A 23,241-nucleotide genomic window follows, 5' to 3' on the forward strand; every position below is an offset into this window, starting at 1 on the left:
GACACTGACAGTTACATTACCTGAACGGAGGAAAGAGAAAATAGTTCAAAGCTGCAAACAATTATTTCACAGTAATAGAGACAAAATCAGGAATGTGGCCAAAGTAATTGGGCTTTTGGTCGCTGCAATTCCAGCAGTAGAAATGGGGAAACTGCATTATAGAAAGTTGGAAACTGCTAAAATTTCAGCACTGGAGAAAGAAAAAGGTAACTTTGACAAATGGATGGCTATCACATATGACATGAAAACAGACCTGATTTGGTGGATAAATCTCATTGCAGTGCAAGACAGAAAAATTTTTAGGACGGGTACGGAAATAGACCTGTACACTGATGCATCAAATTTAGGTTGGGGTGGTTACCTAAATCATCAACAAATTAATGGAAGATGGTCAATAAAAGAAAAAGAATTGCACATCAATTCTAAAGAACTCAAAGCCATCTTACTGGTAGTGAAATCATTTGCACATCAGATCAGAGGGAAACACATTAAGGTATTTTGTGATAACACGACAGCGGTAAACTATGTCAATGAAATGGGTGGCACAAAATCTGCAACATGTAATGATATCTGCCTCGAAATTTGGGAATGGTGTGCAGAAAATGATGCCTGGATTACATGCTCTCATATACCAGGTAAAGTTAATCTCATGGCAGATGCTGCATCTCGAAAGTTTAATGACAGACATGAATGGAAATTGAACGAGGACATTTTTAGGGAACTTTGTGAAATCTTTGGAGTCTCAAGCATTGATCTATTTGCATCCAGACTAAATAAACAGGTACCTCGTTTTTGTTCTTGGAAACGCGACCCAGAAGCCGAACACTTTGATGCCTTCTCAATAAGCTGGTCACAGTTTGACCTAAACTACATTTTTCCCCCTTTTGCTCTGATTGCCAGGTGCCTTCAGAAAATGAGAGCACAGATGGCAAGGGGGTGGTTGATTGTGCCACTGTGGACGTCCCAACCACGGATGGGGACCCTACTCAGAATGCTCATCAAAGAACCACGGCTAATAATGAGAAGGAAGAATGTATTGCAACAGCCATCAGCAGCAGAGGAACACCCCATCATGAAACACACCAGGTTAATGGCATGTCTACTGTCCGGCAACAACTGCGAGAATGAGGCATATCTGCAGCGGGTACGGACATTATCATGGCCTCCTGGAGACGAGGAACTGAGAAACAGTATCGACCACATGTCAATAAGTGGATACAATTTTGTGATAGCTGGCACATCAATCCCCTTAATCCAGCTGTAACGGATATTGTAAATTTCCTGTCCGACACTTTCCACAGAGGTGTGGGCTATGACTCTGTAAACACGGCGAGGGGAGCTCTCTCCTCACTAGGGATAGTTGTGGATGGTTGCAGAGCAGGAAACCACCCTCTTGTCAACAGGCTCCTGAGAGGGGTATTCAACTTGAGACCATCAAAACCCAGGTATGCAGAGACCTGGGACGTCCAGCTGGTGCTCCAGAAACTGAGAACTATGGAACCGTTGTGCAGTCTTCCCCTAAAAGAACTAACACTAAAATTAGTGATGCTAATGGCACTCACGCAAGCAGCCAGGGTGCAAACATTACATTTGTTAATGCTAAAAAACATTAGAATTGGCAAGGATTCTGTTTGTATTTGGTTAGGGGGCAACATTAAACAATGTAGGCCAAAATTCAATGTGCAGTTTGTGGAGTTTAAGGCTTACGCTAAAGATAGAAGACTATGTGTCTATGAAACATTGAAAATGTACATTGAAAAGACTGAACACTTAAGAAATGATGTGGATCAAGAGAACGGGAACTTACTCATTAGTGTTATAAAGCCACACAAAAATGTAACAAAAGACACTATTGCGAGATGGATTAGGATAATGCTTAATATGTCAGGAGTGGACACAGGAAAGTACTCAGCTGGCAGTGCTCAGCCAGCTGCAGCTTCAAAGGCCAAGACCATGGCTGTGCCAATAACACACATCATGGCAAAGGCTGGGTGGTCAAGGGAGACCACCTTTGCCATGCATTATGACAAGGAGATAGTTCAGGAGCTTGACACATTCCAGGAAGCTGTACTAGAATAATGAGTAGGTATTTATTGCGATAAGAAAGTCATTATTCTTTTGGCAAGCTACTAAAATTTGTAAATTTCTTATAATACAGTGATTTTTGGCTCATGGTTGTTTTATTTCACCAAATCCAAACTTATATAACTTCAAAATGTCAAAGTACGACACCCACATGGCTTCAAAACCTCATGGGGGAGCGGACTTTAGCAGAGAAGTGATATGCTGAAATAAAATTGATGAAGTACATGAGACTTACTGCAGGTCAGTTGAAATGTGCTTCGAATTTTATGAGGCAAATCACCTCAGCTAGAAGGGAGCTTTCACATGCCCTCCACTCCCTCCCTACGCTATGCAGCATCACAAGGATAAAACAGTGTAAACGGTAGGAAATGATAAACTTCTTGTCATGTGGGTGATCGTACACTTTAAAGTCTGGTGTTGTGAGGCAGCGCGGTGTATCTCATGTGAAAGCTCCCTTCTAGCAAAGGTGATTTCCTTCATAAAATTCGAAGCATATTTCAACTGACCTGCGGTAAGTCTCATGTACTTCATCAATTCTCCACTTTCTTTTCAAGTTCACTAATCCTCATTATCAATGTTTTAACAAGATCCATGATATTAGTATTTTTATCAAATCCTGGAAATTCAAGTCCCTCACTGTTTACATTTTCGGCCATGTTGGATGTTGGTTACTGTAGCAAAAACAGCTGTTACCGAAAAATACTACAAAACATTCATGTACATTCTTCCCAATAAATCTTTACATTTTTGGTAGTCTATATTAATTTGCAATATTTTAAACTTAAACCAAACCATAGGAGACAGGATAAACATAATTCCTGGAAACTACTTGAGGTATGCAGCCTGGGCCTAGGAGCTGTTGAGAGACACGTCCGTCCGTTGTGGCTGTGTGTGTATTTACCTATTTGTATTTACCTATTTGTAGTATACAGGAATTGAGCAATGCTCGTGTTGTCCTGTCTCCATATCCACATTTATCAAGTCTACCTTTACACACATGAATGTTTTTCTCATGCACCACCTCTTTGTCTAAGTCGTTCCAAATATTTAAGTATTTACCTAATATACCTAATTGTGATATACACGGAATGTACTATGCTCATGGGTTTCCGTCGCTGTTTCTCAATAAGTCAAATTTAGCTTTAAACTCGTTTAAGTTTTTAGACTGGATGATCTCTTTGTCCAGGCTATTTGATAAGTCTATACTTCTGTAAGGAAAGCTATATTTCTTGACATCCTTCAAGAAGCTTGACTTTTTCAATTTCATTCCGTGTCCCCTTGTTGCTCTCTTATCCCATACAAAAAGATCTTCTTTGTCAATTTTATCTACTCCCACCATGGTCCTGAACACTGCAATCATGTCTCCCCTCTTTCTCCTTTCCTCTAAGGAAGGCAAATCCAGCTTTTCCAGCCTCTCTCTGTATGACAGGTCTGTCAGACTGGGGACCATCTTGGTTGCTGTTCTTTGTATTCTCTCAATTTTGTTTATATCTTTTTTTTTGTGTGGGGACCACACTACCGCTGCATATTCTAACCTGGGGCGGATCATGGCCACTATCAATTTTTTCATCAACTCCTCATCCATATAATGAAATGCTACTCTTATGTTAGTCAGGAGTTTATAAGTCTCTCCAACTATCTTGTTAATGTGCTTCTCTGGTGACAAACTATCTTGGACCAGCACTCCCAAATCTTTCTCTTCTCTCCTTTTTGTGATTAATTCATTACCCAACAAATAATTCAGTGATGGCCTCCTGGTACTTTTACCCATTTCCAATATTTTACATTTCTTTACATTAAATTTCATTTCCCACGTCCGGCTCCAATCGTGTATCTTATCCAAATCCTCCTGCAGTATTTTACAATCCTCCTCAACCTCTACCTTTCTCAAGATCTTTACATCATCAGCAAACAGACTTGCATAACTGTTCACTCCATCTACCATATCATTTCCGTAAATCAGGAACATTACTGGTCCCAACACCGAGCCTTGAGGGACTCCACTTGTTACTTCCCTCCATCCAGACATCCTATCCTTTATTACTGTCCTCATTTGTCTGTCTCTCAAAAAGTCTCTCATCCATTCCAGGTGTTTCCCCTTCAGTCCTCCAATATATTCTAGTTTCCACATTAGTCTCTTATGGGGTACCTTGTCAAAGGCCTCCTCTAAGTCTAAGTACACACAATCCACCCAACCATCTCTCTCCTGTACCACGTCAATCGCTCTTGAGTAAAAACTCAACAAGTTAGAAACACATGACCTTCCACTTCTGAATCCAAACTGACATTCTGCCAAAATATTCATCTCTTCTAGATATTTTATCCATCTGTCTTTCAGGATTCTCTCACACAATTTTGCGACCATGTTGGTTAGAGACACTGGTCTATAATTCAGGAGTTCTTCCCTGTTTCCTCCCTTGTAAATTGGTACCACATTTGCCCTCTTCCATTCTTTTGGCACTTTCCCCTCTTCCAGTGAGCATACGATTAAACTGTGGATTTTATCCGCCAGTTGTTCTCTGCATTCCTTCAGTACCCAATTAGAAATTCCATCAGGTCCTGGGGCTTTCCTTACATCTTGAGTTTCCAGTAATTTATACACTTCCTGTACCTCCACTTTTATATCTTTTATCACCGGAACATTTCTAATCACTCCCTCCCCTTCCACAAGCTCCTTTCCTTTAGTGAAAACTGACTGGAAATGTTTGCTCATTATTTCTGCTTGCATTGCCGCATCCTTAAAGACCTCTCCTTCTACTTTCAGTTTGGTGATTCCTTCCTTTTGTTTCAGTTTGCCATTAAGAAATCTATAAAACAGTTTGGGTTCATCCTTGCATTTGTCTATTATACCTTTTTCAAAATTCCTTTCTTCTTCTCTACGTATTCTTGTGTATTCATTTCTTGTTCTTTTATATTCTTCCTTTGTTCTGTTGTTACCTCTCTTTCTGCAATTGTTCCATGCCTTATTTCTCTCTTTTTTTGCTATCATAAACCTTCTATTAAACCACTCCTTTTTCCTGTTTTCTTTCCCTCTTACTCTTGGTACAAATTTTTCCACTCCCAAATTATAGAGGTCTAGAAAGATATCCCACTTCCTCTGTATCTCTCTTGTTTCTCTGAATTTTCTCCAATCCGCATTTTCAAAAAAGTTTCTCAATCCTGTAAAATTTGCTTTCCCAAAGTTGTATCTTCCCTGTCTATGAAGCTCGTCTCTTGGCTCAATGTTCCCTATTAACATCGGGAACTCAATGACCACATGATCACTTTTTCCTAAAGGACAGAGATATTTCAATGATTCTATTACATTGGGTTCTTTGGTGAACAGTAAATCTAACCTTGCTGGTGTGTCCTCACCTCGAAACCGTGTCTCTTCTTTGACCCATTGCGTCATCACATTATTCATTATTATATTTAATCACGTTGAGTACACCGCTTCCCGTCCGATCAGCGAAGTTAAGCAACGTTGGGTCTGGTTAGTACTTGGATGGGTGACCGCCTGGGAACACCAGATGCTCTTGGCATCCCTACGTGTCAAGTGGGGTTGGTGGAGGATTAGTGCCCCTCCCTGTAAAACAATTAACTCTAAGCCCTTGGCCACCCCGTGTGGGATACATGGCGTCTGGCAATGAATGAATGAATGAAAATAACATAGTGCCTCACGAATCCTCGCCGCCTCCTGAGTACCACTCCTCCCAGTTCACCTCTTTAAAGTCACCCACCAAAATTATATTATTGCTTTTCTCAATTATTTTTTGCAAATAGCTAGCCATATCTGACAACATCTCATGGTATTCATCATCCTTCCATGCTCTCGTCTTTGGGGGAACATACACTACCGCAATATCTCTCTTAACTTTCTCTCCAGTTTCTAATTTCATATATATCACTTCAGCCCTGCCTTCTCCCATTTCCACAGTATCTACATTTATGTTGTTCTTCACTGCTATCATCACTCCTCCTCCCTTTTTTTCTTTTTTGTCTTTTCTCCACAGTTTGTATTTACCATCTCCCAAATGAACATCAATATCTTCTCTTAATTTGGTCTCTACAAAGCACATGACATCAAGTTCATGTTCTCTCAAGAAATCGTTAATTTCAATCCTTGTCGATATGAAACCATCAACATTAGTATATATCACATTCAAATTATATAGGGGTGAGTTTAGTCACTGACCTGATAAATAGGATTATTTATGAGTGTGTTGTCCCAGATGATTGGCTGAAGAGTGTAATTGTAAATGTGTATAAAGGGAAGGGTGATGCCCTGGAAAGAGGGAATTATAGAGGTATAAAGCTTTTAGATCAGATAATGAAGGTAATGGAGAGAGTTTTAGAAGGTATGATTAGAGAAAGAGTGAATATTGATGAGATGCAGTTTGGGTTTATGCCAGGTAGGGGGACCACTGATGCCATATTCATTGTTCGACAGCTTCAGGAAAAATATATTGGTAGGAGAAGGGATCTTTATTTTGTTTTTGTTGATTTGGAAAAGGCCTTTGACAGAGTCCCTAGAGAGGTGGTGAAGTGGGCAATGAGAAAGCTTGGCTTGGAGGAGTGGCTGGTTAGGGTGGTTATGGCCATGTATGTGGGTGCTCACACCCAGGTGAGAGTGAATGGAGATTTGAGTGATGAGTTTTCCGTGAATGTTGGTGTGCATCAGGGGTCAGTCTTGAGTCCCATGTTGTTTATCATGGTACTTGAAGCCCTTTCACGTGACTTTAGAAACGGACTCCGTGGGAGATGTTGTATGCTGATGATTTGGTGTTGATTGCAGAGAATGAAAGGGAGGCGGAGGAAAGATTTAGGAAGTGGAGAGATGGTATGGGGCAAAAGGGTTTAAGGGTAAATGCAGATAAAACAAAAGTGATGATATCTAGGGTTGGTGGCGGTACTGTCAAAGACGAGGGAGAGTGGCCATGTGCAGTTTGCCACAGGGGCGTGGGAAGTAATTCCATCTTGTGCGGTGTGTGTGATAAATGGGTGCATAAGAGATGTAGTGGTATCAGAGGTAGACTGCGAGATAATGCTGATTTTATGTGTACGGCGTGCCGGGGTGAGCAGGTGGAGATCGTCAGACGTGAAAGAATTGAACTTGCTGGTGAATCTCTTGAGTGTGTGGAAGAGTTTTGTTATTTAGGAGACATGTTGTGTGCTGGAGGTGGGGCTGGAGCTAGCTCTGTGGCTAGGGTGAGAAGTGGTTGGAAGAAGTTCAGGGAGCTCTTGCCTCTCCTGACATTGAGGGGGCTCTCCCTACGTGCTAAGGGGTCTTTGTATGCAGCGTGTGTTAGGAGTGTAATGCTGTATGGCAGTGAGACCTGGGCAGTGAAGGAGGAAGACATTCGCCGGCTCAGACGTACAGAAATGACAATGATTAGGTGGATGTGCAGTGCGTCCCTGCGTCCAAGGCCTGGAGGGGCTGGGTTTACAATGGAAGAGTTGAGAGGTAGGATGGGACTGGAGTGTATTGGTGTTGTGATGAGGAGAGGTAGATTGAGGTGGTTTGGACATGTAGAGAGGATGGGGGATGATAGTTGGGTGAGGAAGGTGAGAAGTGTTAATATTGGGGGTGGGGTTATGAGGGGTAGACCGAGAAAGACATGGGACGAGGTCATTAAGTGTGACCTTAGGGTTAAGGGACTGAACAGGGAGGCTGCAATGGATCGTGCAGCATGGAGAGCCGCCATTAGGTGACCAAGGCCGACACATGCAAGCATGTTGGAGCCTTTAAAAACGAAAACGTTGTTAATACCCTCTTCTCTCCTACTCTCTGTCTGTACTACTTCCTCAACTTCTGATGTTTCCCAGCCATCCCCCTTAGTTTCCTTCACTTCTATTTCCTTAAATACCACTTCCTTACTTTCATATCCATTACTCTCGAAAAAAAAGTATTACATTCTTCCTCTGTCCTCTTATCATTTTTTTCCTTTACTTCTTCCTTTAATGATTTTAAAACTTCTTTTTCTTCTTCATCTGTGTGTGTGTGTGTGTGTGTGTGTGTGTGTGTGTGTGTGTGTGTGTGTGTGTGTGTGTGTGTGTGTGTGTGTGTGTGTGTGTGTGTGTGTGTGTGATTGTTTACCAAATTGATTTACCTTATTGTGATACACAGGAAATGAGCCACGCTTGTGGGGTCCCATCTCTGTTTCTCAGTAAGTCAAATTTTGCTATAAACTCGTTAAGTTTTTAGACTGGACGATCTCTCTGTCCAGGCTATTCCACAGGTCTATACATCTATAAGGAAAACTATACCGGTATTTCTTGATATCCTTCAAGCAGCTTGGCTTCTTCAATTTCATTCCGTGTCCTCTTGTTACTCTCCTATCCCATACAAACAGATCTTCTCTGTCAATTTTATTTACCCCCACCATGGTCCTGAACATTGCAATCATGTCGTCCCTCTTTCCTCTTTCCTCTAGGGAAGGCAAATCCAGCATTTCCAGCCTCTCTATTACGACAGATCTGCCAGACTGGGGACCATCTTGGCTGCTGTTCTTTGTATTCTCTTAATCTTGTTTATATCTTTCTTTTTATGTGGGGACCACACTACTGCTGTATATTGCAGCCTGGGGCGGATCATGGCCACTATCAATTTTTTCATCATCTCCTCATCCATATAATGAAATGCTATTCTTATGTTAGTCAAGAGATTATACATCCCTCTAATTGTCTTATTAATATGTTTTTCAGGTGACAAACTATCCTGGACCAGCACTCCCAAATCTTTCTCTTCTCTCACTTTTGCGATTGGTACATTACCCAACAAATAATTCAGTGATGGTCTCTTGGTACTCTTACCCATTTCCCATACTTTACATTTCTTTGAGTTGAATTTCATTTCCCACATCCAGCTCCAATCATGAATCCTACCCAGGCCTTCCTGTAGCATTTTACAGTCTTACTTGACTTCAGCTCTCCTCATGATCTTTGCATCATCAGCAAACAGACTTGCATAACTTTTCATTCCATCTACCATACCTGACTATAAAGCTCATCTCTTGGCTCCACGTTCTCTGTTATCAACTGGAACTCAAAGACCACATGATCACTTTTTCCAATAGGACACAGATATTCCAAGGATTCTATTACATCGGGTTCTTTGGTAAACAGTAAGTCTAGTCTTGTGGTGTGTTCTCACCTCGGAACCGTGTCTCTTCTTTGACCTATTGTGTTATAACATTGTTCATTGTTATATTTAATAACATAGTGCCCCATGAATCTTTGCTGCCTCCTGAGTCCCATTCTTCCTAGTTCACCTCTTTACAATTGAAGTCACCCATTAAAATTATATTGTTACTTTTCTCAATCATTTTCTGTAAATAGCTAGCCATGTTCTGACAAGATTTCCTGGTATTCATCATCACTCCATGTTCTTGTCTTGAGGGAACATACACTACGGCCATGTCTCTCTTGCTGTTCTCTCCAGTTTCTAATTTCATATTTATCACTTCTGCCATGCCTTCTCCCATTTCCACGGTATCTACATTTATGTTGTTCTTCACTGCTATCATCACCCCTCCTCCCGTTTTATCTTTTCTGTCTCTTCTCCACAGTTTGTATTTACCATCTCCCATATGAACATCAATATCATCTCTTAATTTGGTCTCTACAAAGCACATAACATCAGGTTCATGTACCCTCAAAAAATCATTGATTTCTAGCCTTGTCGATATGAAACCATCAACATTAGTATATGCCACCTTCCAATGATTTTTGATGTTTTCTATACCCTCTTTTCTTCTTCTCTCCGCCGGTACCACTTCCCTAATTTCTGATCCATGACTCTCCAATAAAATACTGTCTTCTCTTCCTCCATGCTCTGTTTGTTTTTTGCCCTTGCTTCTTGTACTAACTCCTTTATCTTAGCTCTTTCTTCCTCATTTGCATCTCTCTTTATCCAAACATTTTTTAATCCTTCCTTGTCTGATAATTTCCATGTTCTACTGATAATTTCATTAACTGTTGCTTGGGACTTAAACTTTACCTTCAGTGGCCTTGCCCCTCCTTCTTTGTACTTTCCTAACCTATACACCTCCTCAATCTCTTCTTGAACTTCTTGGTTTTCCTAAATGACAAGTGATATTATTTCTTTAACCTTACTCAGTTCTTCTCTTTCTCTTTCTGATCTTACTGTCATACGTTTTTCTTTAACTCCTGAAATTATTACACATTTTTTCTTATCTGCTACATCTCTAACTAAAGATTCTCTACTTCTCAGTTCCCTAACCACTTCCTTCTCCACTTTTTCCTTACTTTGTTGTTCTATATTCTCTTTCAAATTTACATTTCCTTCTTCCTGAATTTTCTTCCAATCCTTATGTTGCTTCATGATTTCTTTAATTTGCTCGTCCTGTATTCTTGATTTGGATTCATACTCATCTAGTTTGTTTTTCATCCTGTCCCTTTCTTCTAAACTCTTATTCTCTCTCTTAAGCTGATTTATTTCATCAGAGGCTGATTCATTGCTAATCTTTAATTCAGAAACTTCTCTTTCTTCTTCGTCACTGCGTGTACTAATTTTTTCCAGTTTATTCCTTAAGCTTTTGATCTCGTTTTCCTGCTCTATGGTCTGTTCCTGCAACTCTTTAATTACTGCTCATACCTTTTTTATCTCCTGGACATTTCCCTCCGCTGTTTTCTCTACACCTGCTATTCTTGTTTAGTTCAACATAATACTTCCATTTCCCACATCCTCTTCACAGAAGCCCTGAAACTCTTTCTCGCCACTTGTAAACATTGCACCATCCCTTTCCGCCATGAATCAAACATATGGAGACTTTCGATTTTCTCTATATCTTGTTCTTTTAGTGGCTGAAACCGCATTATTTTTTTTTTTTTTACATTTCTTTGCATTAAATTTCATTTCCCACATCCGGCTCCAATCGTGTATCCTATCCAGATCCTCCTGCAGCATTTTACAATCCTACTCAACCTCTCACAAACTCATTAACATGATCACAAATAGGCTGGTCTTCTTTTCGTCGATGATTTTGCGATTATTTCTCCATGATCCAGGAAGAGCTCCGTCTCTCTCGGCAACCTGTGGATTTACCTAATTGTAATTACCTAATTGTGATAAACAGGAAATGAGCTACGCTCATGGGGTCCCGTCTCTGTTTCTCAATAAGTCAAATTTAGCTTTAAACTCGTTTAAGTTTTTAGACTGGACGATCTCTTTGTCCAGGTTATTCCACAGGTCTATACATCTATAAGGAAAACTATATTTCTTGATATCCTTCAAGCAGCTTGGCTTTCTCAGTTTCATCCAGTGTCCTCTTGTTACTCTCTTATCCCATAAAAACAGATCTTCTTTGTCAATTTTATCTACTCCCATCATGGTCCTGAACACTGCAATCATGTCGCCTCTCTTTCTCCTTTCTTCTAAGGAAGGCAAATCCAGCTTTTCCAGCCTCTCTCTGTACGACAGATCTGCCAGACTGGGGACCATTTTGGTTGCTGTTCTTTGTATTCTCTCAATCTTGTTTATATCTTTCTTTTTGTGTGGGGACCACACTACTGCTGCATATTCCAACCTGGGGCGAATCATGGCCACTATCAATTTTTTCATCATCTACTCATCCATATAATGAAAAGCTGCTCTTATATTAGTCAGGAGTTTATACGCCTCTCTAACTGTCTTGTTAATGTGTTTTTCAGGTGACAAACTGTCCTGGACCAGCACACCCAAATCCTTCTCTTCTCTCACTTTTGTGATTGCTTCATTACCCATCAAATAAGTCAATGATGGCCTCTTGGCACTTTTACCCATTTCCAATATTTTACATTTCTTTGCATTGAATTTCATTTCCCACATCCGGCTCAATTCGTGTATCCTATCCAGATCCTCCTGCAGCAATTTGCAATCCTCCTCAACCTCTACCTTCCTCATGATCTTTGCATCATCAGCAAACAGACTTGCATAACTGTTCACTCCAGCTACCATATCATTTACGTAAATCAGGAACATTACTGGCGCCAACATCGAGCCCTGTGGGACTCCACTTGTTACTTCCCTCCATCCAGACATCTTATCCTTTATTACTGTCCTCATTTGCCTGTCTCTCAAAAAGTCTCTCATCCATTCCAGGAGGTTCCCCTTCAGTCCTCCTATATGCTCTAGTTTCCACATTAGTCTCTTATGGGGTACCTTGTCAAAGGCTTTCTCCAAATCTAAATATACACAATCCACCCAACCTTCCCTTTCCTGAAGCACGTCAATCGCTCTTGAGTAAAAACTCAACAACTTGGAAACACATGACCTTCCACTTCTAAATCCAAACTGACTATCAGCCAAAATATTCATCTCTTCCAGATATTTTATCCATCTATCTTTCAGAATTCTTTCACACAATTTTGCAACCATGCTGGTTAGGGACAATGGTCTATAATTCAGAGGTTCTTCCTTGTTTCCTCTCTTATAAATTGGTACCACATTTGCCCTTTTCCATTCTTGAGCCACTTTCCCCTCTTCCAGAAAACACACAATTAAACTGTGAATCTTATCTGCCAGTTGTTCTCTGCATTCCTTCAGTACCCAATTAGAAATTCCATCTGGTCCTGGGGCTTTCCTTACATCTTGAGTTTCTAGTAGTTTATACACTTCCTGTACTTCCACTTTTAAATCTTTTATCACTACATTTTTAGTCACTACCTCCGCTTCCACAAACTCCTTTTCATTAGTGAAAACTGACTGGAAACGTTTGTTAATTATTTCTGCTCGCATTGCCGCATCCTTATAGACCTCTCCTTCTACTTTTAGTTTGGTGATTCCTTCCTTTTGTTTCAGTTTGCCATTAACAAATCATCCTTACATTTGTCTATTATACCTTTTTCAAAATTCCTTTCTTCTTCTCTGCATATTCTTGTGTATTCATTTCTAGTTCTTTTATATTCTTCCTTTGTTCTGTTGTTACCTCTGTTTCTCCAATTGTTCCATGCCGTGTCTCTCTCTTTTTTTGCTATCATACACCTTTTATTAAACCACTCTTTTTTCCTGTTTTCTTTCCCCTTTAATCTTGGCACAAATCTTTCCACTCCCGAATTAAACAGGTCTAGAAAAATATCCCACTTCCTCTGTATCTCTCTTGTGTCTCTGAATTTTCTCCAATCTGCATTTTCAAAAAATTTTGTCAATCCTGTAAAGTTTGCTTTCCCAAAGTTGTAGCTTCCCTGCCTTTATTATAAAGCTCGTCTCTTGGCTCCATGTTCCCTGTTATCATCTGGAACTCAATGACCACGTGATCACTTTTTCCAATAGGACACAGATATTTCAAGGATTCTATTACATCGGGTTCTTTGGTAAACAGTAAGTCTAGTCTTGTGGTGTGTCCTCACCTCGGAACCGTGTCTCTTCTGTGACCCATTGCGTCATCACATTGTTCATTGCTATATTTAATAATATAGTGCCCCACGAATCATCACTGCCTCCTGAGTCCCATTCCTACAAGTTCACCTCTTTACAATTGAAGTCACCCATTAAAATTATATTGTTGCTTTTCTCAATCAGTTTCTGTAAATAACATGCCATGTCTGACAGCATTTCCTGGTATTCATCACTCCATGCTCTTGTCTTAAGGGAAACATACACTACTGCCATATCTCACTTGTTATTCTCTCCAGTTTCTAATTTCATATTTATCACTTCCGCCCTGCCTTCTCCCATTTCCACGGTATCTACATTTAAGTTGTTCTTCACTGCTATCATCACTCCTCCTCCCATTTTTTCTTTTCTGTCTTTTCTCCACAGTTTGTATTTACCATCTCCCAAATGAACATCAACATCTTCTCTTAATTTGGTCTATACAAAGCGCATGACATCAGGTTCATGTTCTCTCAAGAAATCATTAATTTCGATCCTTGTCGATATGAAACCATAAACATTAGTATATATAACCTTCAAATTATTTTTGACGTTTTTAATACCCTCTTGTCTCCTACTCTCTATCCGTACCACTTCCTCAACTTCTGATCTTTCACAGCCATCCCCCTTAGTTTCCTTCACTTCTATTTCCTTAAATACCACTTCCTTACTTTCATATCCAGTACTCTCCAAAAAAAAGTATTACATTCTTCCTCTGTCCTCTTATCATTTTTCCCTTTACTTCTTCCTTTAGTGATTTTAAAACGTCTCTTTCTTCTTCATTCAGATCTTTTCTTATTATACTAATTTCCATCCCCGCCTCTTTGCTTAATTTCCAGGTCACTTTAAGTATCTCATTTATTACACTTTCTGATGTAAACTTGACTCTCATTGGTCTTGTTTCCCCTTTCTTATAAGGCCCTATCCTCCTTACTTCCTCAATTTCTTTTACCCACTTGTCTCCTTCGGGGTCAATCTTGCCTAATATTCCTCTCACCAGGTTCGTGTCTCTCTCGAGTCTTGCGAACCTAACCTTTTCTTCCTCTTCCCTGTTTCCAAATATTACCACACATCTGTCCCTTTCTACAGTTTCTCTCACTTTTTTCTCTTTTTTCTTCAGTATTTTCACTACATTATCTTCCATTTTTTTCTTGTTCATTTCCCATTCTTCCTGGATGATCTCTCTTAAGCTGACCACTTCTTTCTGTTCTTCTTCTATGTGTGCCCACTTTGCCTTATGCTCTTCTAATACATTACTCACCTTCTCCATTTTATTAGTACTCTCTTCTAGTTTCCTCCTCAATTCAACATTTTCCCGCTTCAAATTTCTAATCTCTTCATTCGCTGTTTCCTTGGATTGGATCAGACTCTGTATGGTAGTATCCGTATTTTCAGACACATCCTCTATCACTAGATTCTCTACTTTCTTTTCAAGTTCACTAATCCTCATAATTAATGTTTTAACCAGGTCCATGACATTGGTGGTTGTATCAAATCCTTGAAGTTTGAGTCCCTCATTGTTTACATTTTCGGCCATGTTTGATGTTGGTTAAGTACCAAAACAGCTGTTACCGAAAAAAAACTACAAACATTCATGTATACTCTAGCCAATAAATCTTTACATTTTTCGTAGTCTATTAACTTTCATTATTTTAAATTCAAAACAAGACCTTAGGAGACAGGACAGACAAAATTTCTGAAACTACTTAAGGTTAGCAGCGATGGCTGGGACATCTGCTCACTCCGGCTGTTCGTGTGTGTGTGTGTGTGTGTGTGTGTGTGTGTGTGTGTGTGTGTGTGTAATTAATTCACCGGTTCGGTCAGGATCACTTGATGGTCGTGATTGTCAGCTTTTACCCTCCCGGAAGGGAGCTGAGAGCTCATATAGTCCGATCTAAGGGCAAGGCTGTGACCTTCACACACGCACACACCCGTCCCCTTGCTCTAGGGGGACAGTGACCACCCACTTCGTCAGTGAAACTTTTCGCAACCTGAGCGAGGCGCGAACTCCCGTCCACAAGTTGGCAAGCGGGAACGTTACCACTGCACCAGCGAGCGGTGTGAGCGGTGTGTGTGTGTGAGAGGTGTGTGTGTGTGTGTGTGTGTGTGTGTGTGTGTGTGTGTGTGTGTGTGTGTGTGTGTGTGTGTGTGTGTGTGTGTGTGTGTGTGTGTACTTACCTAATTGTTCTTATCTAATTGTATCTTTACAGGAATGAGTCAAGCTCGTACTGTCCCGTGTCTTAAACCATATTTATCATAAATATCCTTAAATTTGTGAATTGTTTTGGCACACACTGTTTCATTCGGCAGTGCATTCCATTGATCAATTGCTCTGTTTGGGAAACTGAATTTCCTTACGACTTTATCACCTCTCTTCTTATGCAGTTTTTTGCAGTGTCCTCTTGCTGATGCTTCTCTATATGTTAAGTAATCATTTATGTCTATTTTCTCCTTTCCTGATATGCACTTATATAGCATTATCATGTCACCTCTTTTCCTTCTCTCCTGTAGTGTTGGTAGATTCAGTTTATTCAGTCTTTCTTTGAAGCTTAGGTCCCTAAAGCTTGGTATCCATATTGTAGCGGCCCTTTGAACTTTTTCTATCTTGTCTATGTGTTTTTTGAGATGAGGACTCCAGACTACTGATGCATATTCCAGGGTTGGTCTAATGAATGATGTTATTATCCTTCTTAGCATGTCTTCATTTATGTATGTGAATGCTATTCTCATATTTGCAAGCAGTGTATACATGTTCCGTACCTTCTCGCTGATGTGGTCAGCCGGAGATAGTTTGTTATTGATAATCACACCCAGTTCCTTCTCTCTTTCAGATGTGTGTAGGGTTTTATTTCCTAACTTATAATACCAATCAGGTCTTTTTACACTTTTATCAAACTTGATTACATGACACTTGTCCACATTGAATTCCATTTGCCATGTACTACTCAATTCATGAAGTTTGTTTAATTCTTCTTGTAGCTCTTTACAAGAGTCTGTGTAAGTAATTCTCCTTTGTATTTTTGCATCATCTGCAAACACATTCAGATAGCTCTCATTTCCAGTGTTACTGTTTATATCATTTATATACACTAAAAACATGATTGGTGCCAGCACAGAACCCTGTGGTACTCCACTAGTCACTTCTTTCTATGATGAGTAGTTTCCTATTAGTACTGTTCTCATTTCTCTTTTTATGAGAAAATCTTGCATCCAACAAAACACTTTGCCTCGAATTCCTCCTTGATGGTACAGTTTCCATAAAAGTCTTTGGTGAGGTACTGTGTCAAAAGCTGTCTTGAAATCTAAATAGATACTGTCCACCCATCCTTCTCTTACCTGTACTGTGTTTGATACTCTGTCATAGTAGCTCAAAAGATTAGTAACACATGATTTTCCTTTTCTGAAACCAAACTGTCTTTCTGTTATCATACTGTGTTCTTCTAGATGATTTACCCAAGCTTTTCTTATAAGCTTTTCTAATACTTTGCTTACATCACTGGTCAGTGATACTGGTTGGTAGTTAAGTGGATTTTGTCTATTTCCTTTCTTGAATAAGGGGACAGTATTTGCTTTCTTGTTCTTCTATCTATCTATCTATAGCCCGACGCCCTAATCCCACAAAGGGTGGCCGCAGACAAAACGCCTCCAAGTCACTCTGTCATCCACCATTTGACTCCCCTCCCCCCAACTCACCCCCCCCTCCCTCATATACCTCTCAACTCCATCCCTCTGCCTCATCCTTGGTCTACCTCTCCCTCTCCCTCCCTCCACCTAACCTACATACACCCTCTTAGTCAGTCTTTCATTCTCCAATCTCTCCACATGTCCAAACCACCTCAGTGTATTTCTCCTAATCTTTTAAACCACATCCACATCTACCCCACAACGTTCCTTCACTTCTTCATTCGTCAACCTGTCCCTCCACATCACTCCACATGCTCCTCTCAAGTAACTCATTTCCACTGCTCTCACTCTTGACTTGTTCCCCTCTTGCAAGGTCCACGCCTCGCTTCCATACGTCAGGGTAGGGATCACAATACTATAATGCAGTGACTTCTTAACTTCCATACTCACCTTCCTATTTCTCATCACTGCTTTCAGTGTACCAACAACCTTTCTTCCCTGCTGTACCCTTTCAAGTACTTCATCCCCCAAAGTTCCATCCTTACTCATCACACTACCCAAGTACTTGAATGCACTCACATTCTCCATATCCTCACCATCCAACCTCACTGCACACTCTGTGACTTCATTCCTCTCAAACACCATAACTTTACATTTGTTTACATTAACTTTCAGCTTCCTCCTCCTACACACTGTCCCAAATTCATTCACCAAACCTTGCAACTCCCATTCATCTTCACTCAACAATACTGTATCATCAGCAAACAGCAACACCGGAAGCTTCCAAATCTCACCCTCAATCATTAGGGCCACCCCCACATACTCTGCCCTACCTTGCACCTCCTTTACAACCCCATCCATATATATATTAAACAGCCATGGAGACATCACACACCCCTGTTTCAGTCCCACATTGAGATCAAAGAACTCACTCAGCTCACCATCCACTCGCACCGTAGCCCTAGCTCCCTCGTACATACTCTTCACACACTTAACAATTTCCCCTCCTCTCCATATATTCTTAATACCTTCCACATACCTTGCCTATCTATTCTGTCATAAGCTTTCTCCAAGTCCATGAAGGCAGCATACACTTTCCTTCCCTTCTCTAGATACTTCTCCACTAAACAACTTAGAACAAATATCTGATCTACACACCCTTTTCCCTTCCAAAATTCCCCTTGTTCTTCTCCAACTAGCTCCTCTGTCATATGCCTAACCCTATCAATGAGTATTCTACCATATATTTTACCAGTCACACTAAGAAGGCAAATACCCCTATGGTTACCACATACTTCTCTCTCCCCTTTTCCTTTGTACAGAGGAACAATTATACCTGATTTCCAGTCCTCTGGAACCCTTCCCTCTTTCCAAGCCAATCTACACAACTTCCATGTCCACTCCACAACAATCGCACCCCCATACCTAAGCATTTCACCACACACTCCATCAATTCCTGGGGCCTTTCCCAGCTTAATCTTCTTCATCGCTTCCACTACTTCCGACCTACTGATCTCTTCCTCCCTCTTGTTCTTACCTTACCTAATTGTTCTTACCTAACTGTATCTTTACAGGAATGAGTCAAGCTCGTACTGTCCTGTGTCTTAAACCATATTTATCGTACATGTCCTTAAATTTGTGAATTGTTTTGGCACACACTATTTCATTCGGTAGTGCATTCCATTGATCAATTGCTCTGTTTGGGAAGCTGAATTTCCTTATGTCTTTATCACCTCTCTTTTTATGCAGTTTTTTGCAGTGTCCTCTTGCTGATGCTTCTCAAAATGTTAAGTAATCATTTATGTCTATTTTCTCCTTTCCTGATATGCACTTATATAGCATTATCATGTCACCTCTTTTCCTTCTCTCCTGTAGTGTTGGTAGATTCAGTTTATTTAGTCTTTCTTTGTAGCTTAGGTCCCTTAAGCTTGGTATCCATATTGTAGCGGCCCTTTGAACTTTTTCAATCTTGTCTATGAGCTTTTTGAGATGAGGACTCCAGACTAATGATGCATATTCCAGGGTTGGTCTAATGAATGATGTTATTATCCTTCTTAGCATGTCTTCATTTATGTATGTGAATGCTATTCTCATATTTGCAAGCAGTGTATAAATGTTCCATACCTTCTCGCTGATGTGGTCAGCCGGAGATAGTTTGTTATTGATAATCACACCTAGGTCTTTCTCTCTTTCTGATGTGTATAGGGTTTTATTTCCTAACTTATAATCCCAATCAGGTCTTTTTACACTTTTACCAAACTTGATTACATGACACTTGTCCACATTGAATTCCATTTGCCATGTACTACTCCATTCATGAAGTTTATTTAATTCTTCTTGTAGCTCTTTACAAAAGTCTGTGTTAGTAATTCTCTTTTGTATTTTTGCATCATCTGCAAACATATTCAGATAGCTCTCATTTCCAGTGTTACTGTTTATATCATTTATATACACTAAAAACATGATTGGTGCCAGCACTGAACCCTGTGGTACTCCACTAGTCACTTCTTTCCATGATGAGTAGATTCCTCTAAGTACTGTTCTCATTTCTCTTTTTATGAGAAAATCTTGCACCCAACAAAACAGTTTGCCTTGAATTCCTCCTTGATGGTACAGTTTCCATAAAAGTCATTGGTGTGGTATTGTGTCAAAAGCTTTCTTGAAATCTAAATAGATACTGTCCACCCATCCTTCCCTTTGCTGTATTGTGTTCGTTACTCTGTCATAGTAGCTCAACAGATTAGTAACACATGATTTTCCTTTTCTGAAACCAAACTGTCTTTCTGTTATCATACTTTGTTCTTGTAGATGATTTACCCAAGCTTTTCTTAAAGTTTTTCTAATACCTTGGTTACAACACTGGTCAGTGATACTGGTCGGTAGTTGAGTGGATTTTGTCTATTTCCTTTCTTGAATAAGGGGATAATATTTGCTTTTTTCCAAATATCAGGTAGTTTACCTTGACTCAAGGATTTCTTGAAAATTATATATAATGGTTTACTTAACTTCTTTGCACATTCTCGTAATACCCAACATGAAATTTCATCAGGACCACTTGCTTTTCCTCTGTCTAATCTACTTAACTCCTCCTGTATTACTTTTTCTGCTATTTGTATATCTGGTAGTATGTGTGAACATGCATGTTCCACATAGTCCCTCTCAAAATTTTTTTCTTCTGTAAAACCTAATTGGAAATTCTTATTTAGTGCTTCACAAACATCTTTCTCTTGTGTATAAGTGAATCCCTCGTCCATAATTGATTGTATTATATCTTTTACTTTGGTCCTGCTTCTGATATAGCTGTAAAACAGGTTTGGTTGATCACTACTTTTATTTATTATATCCTCCTCAAACTGTTTTTGGGCTTCCCTCCTTATTCTTATATAATCGTTTCTTGCCTGTTTGTAATTATTATACGCCCTTTCACTATTATGTCTTCTGTATCTATTCCACAATAAATCTCTTCTTTTTTTTTATTTTTTACGTTCTGTATTGAACCATTCCTGTATTTTCTTATTTGCTTCTTTGTGCTGTGGGATGTACTTCTGGACTCCTATTTCATAAAATTCACAAACATTTTTTTTACAGCATTTAAATCTTGTCCTTTAAGCTCATTTTCCCAATCAACTTCTAAGAAATACTTCTTTAGGTCTTGATAATTTCCCTTTTTATAGTTTAGGCTCTTTTTGTAACTGTCATTGTTGTTTACTATGTCATATGCTATCCTGAAGTTATAATTTAATACTGCATGATCGCTTTTGCCGAGTGGAGGATGGTATATTAAACTGTCAATATCATTTTCTTGCCTAGTAAATATTAGATCTAGCAATGAAGGTACATCAAGTCCTCTTTTTCTGGTGGTTTCCCTCACATGTTGCGTTAGGAAACACTCTTGTACGAGATCCAGGAGCTTTTGGTCCCAACAGCATTCTTGGCTAATTATATCTAGAGTATTCCAATTTATATTTGTATTGAAATCCCCAGTTAGTATAATTCTTTCTGATTTCTCTTCCATTTTATGTAGTAATGATCTTAAACTCTGAATTGTACTCTCTGCCAGGTCTTCATATTCATCTCTTTCCCATGTGTTTGATCTGGGTGGCATGTACAAATTGGCTACAATTATTTTACCTTCAGATGTGTTGATCTCTACTGCAATCAGTTCTACTTGTGATGGTATATCTAGTTTTATTTAATGGCTTTTAGATTTTTCTTAGTTAATATTAAAATTCCTCCTCCTTTTTTTAAATTTCTGTCTCTTCTCCATATATTGTACTTCTCTAAGTTTAGTATGTCATTGGATATCCTTGGTGTTAATTATGTTTCAGTTAGGCATATTATTTGTGGTTCATTATCTCTGACATAATCATTCATCTCTAGTAATTTAGATTCCATTCCATCCACATTTGAGTACATCAACTTTATCATTTTGTTTATATACTTGGAATGACATGGTTCTACTACCTTCCTCCTTTTTATTCCATCCTGTTTGTGTACCACTTTCATACCTGCAATCCTATTACTTTGTAAAAATATTTCTTCTTCTCCTCTTCTGATCTTCTCTCATTTTTTGTTTTTGCTTCCTCCCTTTTCTCTTTCAGTAATTCCAGTTCCTCTTGTGTTAGGCATCTTTTTATCCATACATATTTGAACTCCTCTTTTTCCATAAGATTCTTTGCATGTTTTAGTATCTCTTCCACAGTGTTTACACTCTGGAAAGTCACCTTTAGAGGTCTTGTCTTGCTTTTCTCATATTTCCCTAACCTTTTGTGTTCCTCTATGTCTTTACTACAGATTTCCTCCGATACTTCCTTCAGTAAGCTCATTACATTTGCCATCTCCTTTTTGTCTCTTGTGATCTTGTTTTTTACTTCTTCCTCTTCTATACCAGTGATTACTATAGATTTGTTTATATCTACTGAATCTCTGACTAACTTTGGATTGTTTTGGATTATTCTTTTCACTTCCTTTTTGATGCTTTTTTCCTCCATCCTTGTTTCTAAGTCTTTCTTTACTTTCACCATTTTAGAATACGTGGTTTCCACATCATTTTTGTAGCTTTGCACAGCTTCATTCACCTGTGTTATCTTCTCCTCAATATCACTGCTCTGGTTTATAAGACTGTTTACTTGCCTAATTGTCTCTGTGTCATTTTTGAACTCTTCCATAACACTCTCGTGACTGACTACTGTACTTGCCATTTCACTCATTTTCTTCCTAAGTGTGTGTGTGTGTGTGTGTGTGTGTGTGTGTGTGTGTTCTTACCTAATTGTATCTTTACAGGAATGAGTCAAGCTCGTACTGTCCCGTGTCTTAAACCATATTTATCGTACATATCCTTAAATTTGTGAATTGTTTTGGCACACACTATTTCATTCGGTAGTGCATTCCATTGATCAATTGCTCTGTTTGGGAAACTGAATTTCCTTATGTCTTTATCACCTCTCTTCTTATGCAGTTTTTTGCAGTGTCCTCTTGCTGATGCTTCTCCATATGTTAAGTAATCATTTATGTCTATTTTCTCCTTCCCTGATATGCACTTATATAGCATTATCATGTCACCTCTTTTCCTTCTCTCCTGTAGTGTTGGTAGATTCAGTTTATTTAGTCTTTCTTCGTAGCTTAGGTCCCTTAAGCTTGGTATCCATCTTGTAGCGGCCCTTTGAACTTTTTCAATCTTGTCTATGAGCTTTTTGAGATGAGGACTCCAGACTACTGATGCATATTCCAGGGTTGGTCTAATGAATGATGTTATTATCCTTCTTAGCATGTCTTCATTTATGTATGTGAATGCTATTCTCATATTTGCAAGCAGTGTATACATGTTCCATACCTTCTCGCTGATGTGGTCAGCCGGAGATAGTCTGTTATTGATAATCACACCTAGGTCTTTCTCTCTTTCTGATGTGTATAGGGTTTTATTTCCTAACTTATAATCCCAATCAGGTCTTTTTACACTTTTACCAAACTTGATTACATGACACTTGTCCACATTGAATTCCATTTGCCATGTACTACTCCATTCATGAAGTTTATTTAATTCCTCTTGTAGCCCTTTACAAGAGCCTGTGTTAGTAATTCTCCTTTGTATTTTTGCATCATCTGCAAACATATTCAGATAGCTCTTATTTCCAGTGTTACTGTTTATATCATTTATATACACTAAAAACATGACTGGT

At 39.3% G+C, this 23,241-nt stretch overlaps 1 protein-coding gene and 2 pseudogenes across 1 annotated transcript in view; 2 read left to right on the forward strand and 1 right to left on the reverse strand.

The window, feature by feature from the left end:
• The window catches only part of LOC145396553 (teneurin-m-like), a 1,418,848-nt gene that overhangs the window by 342,698 nt on the left and 1,052,909 nt on the right, over positions 1–23,241 (reverse strand). The window lies entirely within an intron of this gene.
• Positions 143–2,079, forward strand: LOC145396476 (uncharacterized; annotated as a pseudogene).
• On the forward strand, positions 5,500–5,596 carry LOC145396621 (5S ribosomal RNA; annotated as a pseudogene).

Source organism: Coenobita brevimanus, chromosome 38 (genome assembly GCF_032717465.1).
Source record: "Coenobita brevimanus isolate Jiangsu-jjx chromosome 38, ASM3271746v2, whole genome shotgun sequence".
Lineage (NCBI taxonomy): Eukaryota > Metazoa > Arthropoda > Malacostraca > Decapoda > Coenobitidae > Coenobita > Coenobita brevimanus.